Here is an 8,671-nt window from a genome sequence, read left to right on the forward strand (position 1 = left end):
GGGGATTGAACTCAGGCCCTTGCACTTGCCAGGCAAGTGATTATTCTACTGAGCCGTCTCCCCATTATATCAATGTGATTGGCACACATTAATTTCTTAATATTTGTTGAATGAATAAATATCCAGAGAAATGAACCTATAAACCAAAAGGCCAAAATAGGGAAAATTATTATTATAAGAACATAAACCTTTAAGAACTATTTTCATATTATTATGAGTTACAATTATATTCATTAATATATCTGCAAAGGACTTTCAACAATGTTTAAAACTACTTCAATAATAAGAGAAGAATATCATTAATCTTCTCTTCTGGAGGGTTAACAACTTATGTTTGCAGACCAAAAATTAGAGAAAAAGAAGGGCTGCAAGGACAGCCAACATTTTGGCCTTAGCTTTCAAGGTCAGTGAGGACTCAGGACATTGGAGAACCTGTGCTGTAACATACTGTAACTCAGTTGTGTCCCAAATTTACTGATCAAGGAGATTATGAGGCCACAGAGGAGAGTGATTGATGACGTAGAGTGTGCTTAAGGAGAGTCACATGGAGAGAAAACATTCTCTCAGGTTTTCACAGAGAGCAAATTGGTCAAGTGATGGTCGTGACTCATCCACATGGCTGACAGAGACAAAGGATCTACAAAATGCAGTACAGGGTTTCAGGATAAATCCTGAGGGGATTTGACTGACCTTGTCAGATACAAAAGTTACATTTCTAATTGTATAGGTCTTGCTTTATATTGTCTTAATCATCTAGCAGAAAAGTATAAAAATGAGATATAAAACGTAAAGCCATATTAACATGCTGAGCTGTAAAAGGCTCAAGTCAACAATCTCTGACACTGCCAGTCCTATGGATAACTCACTACTATTATGGACTACTGGACTATATTGGATCATTTTGCTGAATTCATGTACCTACAATATTTAAATGGCGATAGAATACCCATCTCTGACAAAACTAAACAAAAAAGGGGGACACAAAGGAAGGACCATTTGGTATCTGTATATACAAAATAGGATAGATATACTAACTATTTTGCTACTTTCTCTTAATTCAATGAGAAGAAAGATTTGTACTAATAGTGTTTGGACAGGATATCATATCTGTATCTTATACTATGAATATCCATTATGAAGACAACAATATGCAATGTATTAATTATTGAAACTGTCCTACTAATTGGTTTTGAAACTGTCTCATTGCTACCTGTTTCTCAATAAAATTAATAAAAAAGATATATAATTATTGTTCATTATCAAGTATTGCAACTGGGGTTATGGGAAGAGTTGTGAGGGTACACATGGCATCAAAAGCAGCAGCTAAGAAACTTATCCATTGGATATGGTGAAAAGGAGAATCAAGGGAAACAATTGTACCGGCTCTATGAATCCCACATCCACCTTGCAAACTAATGCCAGGGGTTAATGGGAGCCCTTGATGATGGGCTCAAAGATGTCCTCAGATTCATGCTTCCCTCAGAGAGCAAAATGGAATTAATTCTAGGCCGTTCTTCCCCTTCATCCATTCCATTGAGTATTACATGGTGATACATGTCATTACTCTCCATGATACGCCAATGATATTACTTGAAATGTAAGCTTTAAGGAGATGTGTACTATAAGATGAATGAAGAATAAGTGGGAGAAATTATTACTGTGTCTTCTGAATTAAGGAACTGTAACAGTGAAAAAGGTGAAGGCAATCAAGTCGATCTCATGCATTACATAATTGAGTCATCCATTTGTCAACATTGAATTTTTCCTTTGTGCTAGTCACTGTTTTGGATAGTAGCAATATGGGATTTATTTTTTAAAATGCTAGCTCATTAAGCAATAAAATTCTGCCTGTAATTGGAAGCTACAAGCATGCAAATGAATAATTGTTTTACTGTGCAAAAATGTTACAGTAGTTTTTCAAAAGGTACTATGGGAAGCAACAAATAAAAATGTCGAGTCATGAAAACAGGCTGTCTGTAGAATCCAGGCTGTAACTATGGAAAACTAATATGTGAGAAGAAAAGATAGTATCCCAGGTTCTCTCTCTCTCTCTCTCTCTCTCTCTCTCTCTCTCTCTCTCTCTCTCTCTCTCTCTTTCTCTCTGTCTATCTGTGCACATATGGAAAAATAAATCCACACATGTTTTTGACAAATTTTGGACCAAATATCAAATTGATTGCTCAGTTAATAAATGATGAAATAGCTTCATTGAAGACGGTTCAACAGCCAAAACTTGTGTGTGATGTACAGGCACAGGACATTGGTTAGGGACAGTACCTTGAAATTATTGATTTATAGCTGAAGATCAATGTGAATTAAACCACTCAGAGAGTATATAGAGAGAACAACATTGAACAAAGTTTTAATAAAGGTGAATGGAGGAAGAGAAGACTAGGAACAGTGTTGGAAGAATGTTCAGGAAGTCTAGATAGAACCAGGAGTCCAATTTTGAATATCAAGAAGGGAATATTTTTTTTTTAATTTTTTTTATTTTAGGGAAGGGTCTACAGGGTGTTCAGGGTCTCACTACTCGATTGGACTCATAGTGATCTGCCTGTTTATAGCCTCCCAAGTGCTGGGATTGTAGGCATGCGCCACCACAGCCAGTCTCAATTGCTTTCTCAGTGTGCCGCAGGGGTGAGGCTGGCACAGCAAGCCCAGGAATCCAACCCTTGGCCTCTGACCCTGCTTGCAGACGCTTTAATCTGCTGAGCTATTTGGCCTTCCTTAAGAAGGGAAAATTTTAAAGAAAAAATCACAAAGCATTAAGTGAAATAATTGAAATGAAATATTATTAATTTAAAAAATATTGCAAATGACTAATTGATGACCAGACTCAAATTAAAAAAAAAATCCTTTATTTATGTATTTATTTGGTACAGGGTCTGGCTCCACAGCTCAGAACTCTAGTGATCCTCCTGTCTGAGCATTCCCAGTAATGGAATCACAGGGGTGTGCCACCATGCCCAGTTTTAGTAACTGATGCAGCATGCTCTTTTGGTTCTGTCTTAGCATGTGGTACTGGGGATTGAACCCAGATTCTTGTGCTTGCTAGGCAGGTGCTTAGACTGCTGAGCTATCTCCCTGAGCCCAGATTTAAATTTTTAAAGTGGATTTTTAATCTTCACAATATTGGCAATATTTTTACTTCCAAAAAAGTAATTCAGGAGCTAGAATAATAATATTAATAAAAAACAAAGTATCAAATTTCTAGCATGGCCTTCCCTTTGTGTCAGCAAACATAATACCTGGTTTTTATTAGCTCAATAAAATTGCAAGATAATTTTTCCTCAAAAAATCAGGTTTGGATGAAATACACATGATTTCTGAACTTTCAAAATCTACTCTGTAAGGAATAAAAGCATAATAGGAATAAAACTGATCCAATTTTTATAGGATCTCTTTTTTCCCTCCAGGTCTCTTTTTCCTGCCATCTTTACTAAAGTTTCTCTGGTTTTCAAAATCCCACTGGCATATTTTTGCCTTATATAACATTCGTCTTGTAGGCTGAGATATTTCTACAGGGTCAAATCACAGAGTCTAATAAAATGCAGATAATGGCATTTTTGCCTATGTGGTGAATTTATTGACGAATGAACTTAGGGAGACACACTACAGGGCAAGAGGAAGAGCTGGCACTAAGGAGGTTAAGGAGGCTGACAGGCAGCAACGCGATTACTGGCTGGAGGAAACGTGGATGAGTTGGTCTATGTCTAATCCTTTTGTGGCTTCCTGTGTGACACACTGTAATGAAAACACCACCGCAAATTATAAGAATCATCCAAATACACTACCAGAAGTTGTTTTTCTTCTGAGTGTTTGCCATCCAGAAGTGAACCGTGCTTTTCATGGCAAGTACAGAACGCTTGCCTTCCGACAGATTTACGCAGGCGCAGGACGGTTAGTGTGGTAAGGAAGTTGTCCCTTCTGAAGGCCACAGATCATGGATCTAGAGCTACAGGACAGTAGTTTTCATGTGTTAGATTAGAAAAATTGATTGAAAGTCAGATGCTCCCTTTGGAGAAAAAAGTCATGCTGTCTTTTGAATGCCAGCTATTTGGTTTGAGTATTGAAGAGAGTTGCGCCATTTTCATATTTGCCATTATTTAAAAGATTTTGTAAGTGCGATGCATCATTCTTTTCTATAAAATTGGTTAAGCATTTAAGTCCTCCTGGAGATTTATGTGCTGGTCATCTGCTTGGGCCAGCTAATACAGCTCGAAGTTTTTCTCGAAATTAAAAGAGCTCGACAAAAATTCCTATTCTAAACTACAGTGTTAGAATAACAATAGATTTACCGGTGAATGTGTTTAAAGATTTTTCTTCTCTCAAGAGCTCCAGAAATATGTTCTCTTACATAGGAGGAATCCAACTTGGGGAACAATATGCAGCAGCGCAATTCAGATCCAAAGGGCAGACGCCAGAACTTCTGTCCTTTCCAGCAATCTCGCTTCTGCCCCCTCCGCCCACTTTCTATTTGCCACAAAAAAACTATCTTAATTGAGCCTCATAACAATTTGAGCAGGCAACTATTTTTAGCTTGGAGATGACTTATATAAGATATCATAGAAACAACCATCACAAGCTGAACTGCATTTCAGATTTCTCACTTCATGTTAGGCTTGTTGTCTGTTAGCCAACTCACTTTTTAAAGAGAAATTAAGATTTTTCTTAGGAAGAAAAATGAGATATTGTGTGATGTATACCTGTATTTTATTCTGTATATACACATGTATTTTATTAGCATCAACATTTATCTCAAAGTCAAAACAATATGAAACCAAATGAAATTTTCTTCTATCAGTTAAATGTATTATGGATATATTTTTAATGTGTCCACAGCACTAGGCAAAACTGTTTCAAAACAGCTGAACTCTGCCCTAATTTGTTTTTTTTTTTTAATTTTATTTATTTATTTATTTGAGAGAGAGAGAGAGAGAGAGAGAGAGAGAGAGAGAGAGAGAGAGAGACCAGCTCAGCCCACCAGGGGGCGGGCTGGCTGGCATGTGGTGCTGGGGGATTGAACCGCGGTCCCTGATGCTTTTGCTAAGCTTGTTCTAAGTAGGTGCTTTAGACCACTGAGCCATCTCTCCAGCCCTGCCCTAATTTGTAAGGAGTTTCTTTTTCTTAAAATTAGGCAATGTGGCACTTGCATTAATGTAAGACAGAGTGTAAGACCTTCCACAAGAAAAGTAAAAGCTCCCAAAGGGCTCAAGGAAGGTGAGAACACACCTACTTGGAGCAGTCCAGGATGTTTTGCAGGGAAACTTTTAAAATATTTTTTAATTTATTTTAATGAGAAAAAAAAGATAAAATAGCAATGAAAATGTTTTAAAACAGGTTAGTAGGATGTTTACAGTAATTGATATATTGCATATTGTTGTCTTTGTACTAGTTATTCAGAAGACAAGATGCAGACGTGATATCTTGTCTAAACAATATTACTACAAACTTTTATTTGCTGTGAACTAAGAGAAAGTAGCTGTATATCTATCCTAACTCTCTTGTATATACATATATATTTTTTTCTTCCTTTTTTCACAATAAGCTGTCCTTTATTCACACTTTTGTGAAGTTAGCAATGCAAGATACTAAGTTGTCTAGCAGCTGATAACTATCCTTAACCAGACAGGATGTTCATCTCAGGAGAGAGGCAGCTTGTTTGTTTTAAGCACTGGGCCAAGTCCCACCTATATATATTTGATCAATTTCCTAGCTTCGTGGCTCCCAACATATCCTCATTTTTCGTTTTGTTTTTTTTAGAGATGGGTATTCCACTGCCGTTAGAGAAGCTATATTTGGACAAGTCTTTAAAGGACCTTTTCATACTTGAAACCAATCTAAAGATTGCAGGTACTTGAATTCAGCAAAATAAACCAATATAGACGAATAGTCCTTACTAGTAGTGAGGTATCAGCACAACTGGCAATTGTCAGAAGTTGTTGACTTGAGCCTTTTAAAGTCAGCATATTAATATAGCTTTACCTTTTATTCCTTGTGGTTATAATTTTCTGCTGAATGGTTAAGACCAAGTTAAAGCAAGACCTATATAACTAAAAATGTAACTTTTTTATCTGACAAGGACAGTCAAATCCCCTCAAGATTTATGCTATAACCATGTATAGCACCTTGTAGATCTTTTGTTAGTGTCAGCCATCTGGATGAGTCACAGCCATTGCTTGACCAATTTGCTCTCTGTGAAAGCCTGAGAGAAATTTTTCTCTCTAGGTGACTCTCCTTGGGCACACTATACATTGTTGATCACTTTCCTCTGTGGCTCCATAATCTCCTTGATCAAGAAATTTGGGGCATCACTGAGTTATAGGATGTCACAGCACAGGTTCTCTTATGTCCTGAGTTCTCACTGACCTTGAAGTGTTAGGACCAAAATATTGGCTATCCTTGTAGCCCCTTAATTTTTTTGCAGAGAAGCATTTTGTAAGACTGGTAGAATTTTAATAAGTGTGAGGCATGTCCAGTAAAATAGGGGGAATTTCAGCAGAGTTGTTTTTATTTTATTTATTTTAATCTTTTATTTATTTATATGTTTGGTTCAGGGCCTTGACTCATAGTGTCTCCGGTCTCAGCCTCCCCAGTGCTGGGATCACAGGTGTGCATCACCATGCCCGGTTTCGGTGGCTGGCACAGTGTGCCTGGCGCTCAGAGCCAGCCCAGTATGCAATACTGGGATTGAACCTGCATCCTTGCTCTTGCCAGGCAGGGGCTTAGACCACTGAGCTATCTCCCCAGCCCCAGAGTTGTTTTTAGACCTTAAACTGAGTAAGAGAATGGAGAGAAATTTTATAGTTTACCCTAATAATTTATTAAAACTATAACTACTTTTGGTTCTCTGCAAAAGAGACATAAAATATACCATAATTAAATCTAGGATGCCATATTGTTAAAGATTTTCTTCACTGTGTCACCAAAATAATCTGAAATAATGTGATGTCCTGTGCATGAGTGGGAACTGGAAAACAAGCAAGAAAAACAGAACCCAGAAAACAACAGCAACACCACCTTGAGTGTATATGCCGTTGGCCTTTCAAGATCAGTTATTTCTGAGAGGAAATCATCTCTTATCTCATGATTAAGGTCTCTTTATAGAGACCTGATTAATAACTGATGAAGACCTCCTCAGAGGCCTGTTGACTTCTATATGTGCTGCTAAAGGGTGCACGTGCTTTTTGTTGCTTTGATAAAAAGAATTTAGCCTAAGCTAAAAACAGTATCATCTTTGCAGTTTCTCCTTTTTTTTTCTGCTTCTTAGAACAAAATGACAGATTATGAAAGCATGATTCTGGAATTGTAAAATGAATATTGACTAATGAAATGAAGGAGAAAAAATGTTTTATAATTACAATCTACAACTTCTTAAATAATTTCTCCTTAAATATAGTTACATATACAGAGGCCTTCTGATTTTTGTGCACATTGTAATGTTATTTTGCATCTGATTAAAAAAAAATCTCTCAGTTCATTGTGCCAGAATGTCAGAGACTCATTAGGAAATACTGAGCACTTATGGCATGAAGTGAGTGAGAACAGGGGGTGCTCTGAGGATCGCAGCCTGTATAGCAAACATGTGGCAGCTCCCCAAGGGCATCCCTTGTCGGTGTAACAGAGGCCGAATTCTATCCTTTACTAGAAGAGATCCACCCATGTCTCAGCATGGTTTTCCAGGAATTCTTACCCAAAAGTGTTTAAATTGTTAGCCTTTAATTGTGTTTTACCTAATATGCACACCATCAATTTTAACAAGGGGAGAAATTAAGGATAAAGGGACTTTTCAATGGAGAACACTGAATTTGAGATTGTTCCAATTGCTTCTGCTCAGTATTACTATCAGGCTGATTTAGGTAAGGCTTGAATGATCTTCATGGGCCCAAATTTAACTCCTGAGGAGGAAGAATGGAATTTTCTTCTGAAGTGAAATCATGGCTTCATCTCATGATTAGGTCTCTTCTAGTCTGGTTTCTGTTGATTTGATAAAAGAAGTTTCATCTACGTTGAGAAAGAACTGGTTAATCCATGATAATCAAACACTTAAAAAGTCCTGCGTTTTAAATGGCTCAAGTTCTTTCAGAGTTCAGTGGTTTAAGAAAAGCATTTACAGAAGATTCTGAGTATTTTCCTTCCCGTATCAGTTCCTTACTTTTCTTTAAGTTTTTTTTTTTTTTTCAAGAGCAGTTTTAGGCTCGTAGTAAAATAGAGCACAGAGTACAACCCCCTCCCCCCGTACACACTCAGCCTCTCCCTCATCCACATCCTGTGTCAGAGTGGGACATGTGTTACAGTCCCAGAGCCTTCCTTGACACATCATTGTCACCCAGAGTTCACAGTTTACAATATGGTTCGCTCTTGGTGTTGGATATTCTCTGGGTTTGGACAAATGTATGAAGAAACATCCACTCTTGACATGTTCAAAGTGATTTTATTGCTCCCCAAATCCTCTGGGTATTTCCTATCCAGCTTTACCTCCTGTCCCTAGCAACCACTGTCTTTTCTATGCCTCCAGTTTTGCCATTTCCAGAATGACATATAGTTGTAATTGCACACAGTGTAGCCTAAAATGGGCTTCTCCCAATTAGTATTTGATACTTGTTACTTCATGTCCTTTCATGGCTTGATCTTTCTCTGTCTCTGTCTCTCTCTGTCTCTCTCTCTGTCT

General features: G+C 37.5%; 1 pseudogene; it reads right to left on the bottom strand.

Moving 5' to 3' along the window:
- Positions 1 to 8,671, bottom strand: part of LOC101573656 — a 46,839-nt pseudogene that overhangs the window by 18,264 nt on the left and 19,904 nt on the right.

This window comes from Octodon degus, unplaced genomic scaffold (genome assembly GCF_000260255.1).
Source record: "Octodon degus isolate 3935 unplaced genomic scaffold, OctDeg1.0 scaffold00009, whole genome shotgun sequence".
In the NCBI taxonomy this organism is placed as follows: Eukaryota; Metazoa; Chordata; class Mammalia; order Rodentia; family Octodontidae; genus Octodon; species Octodon degus.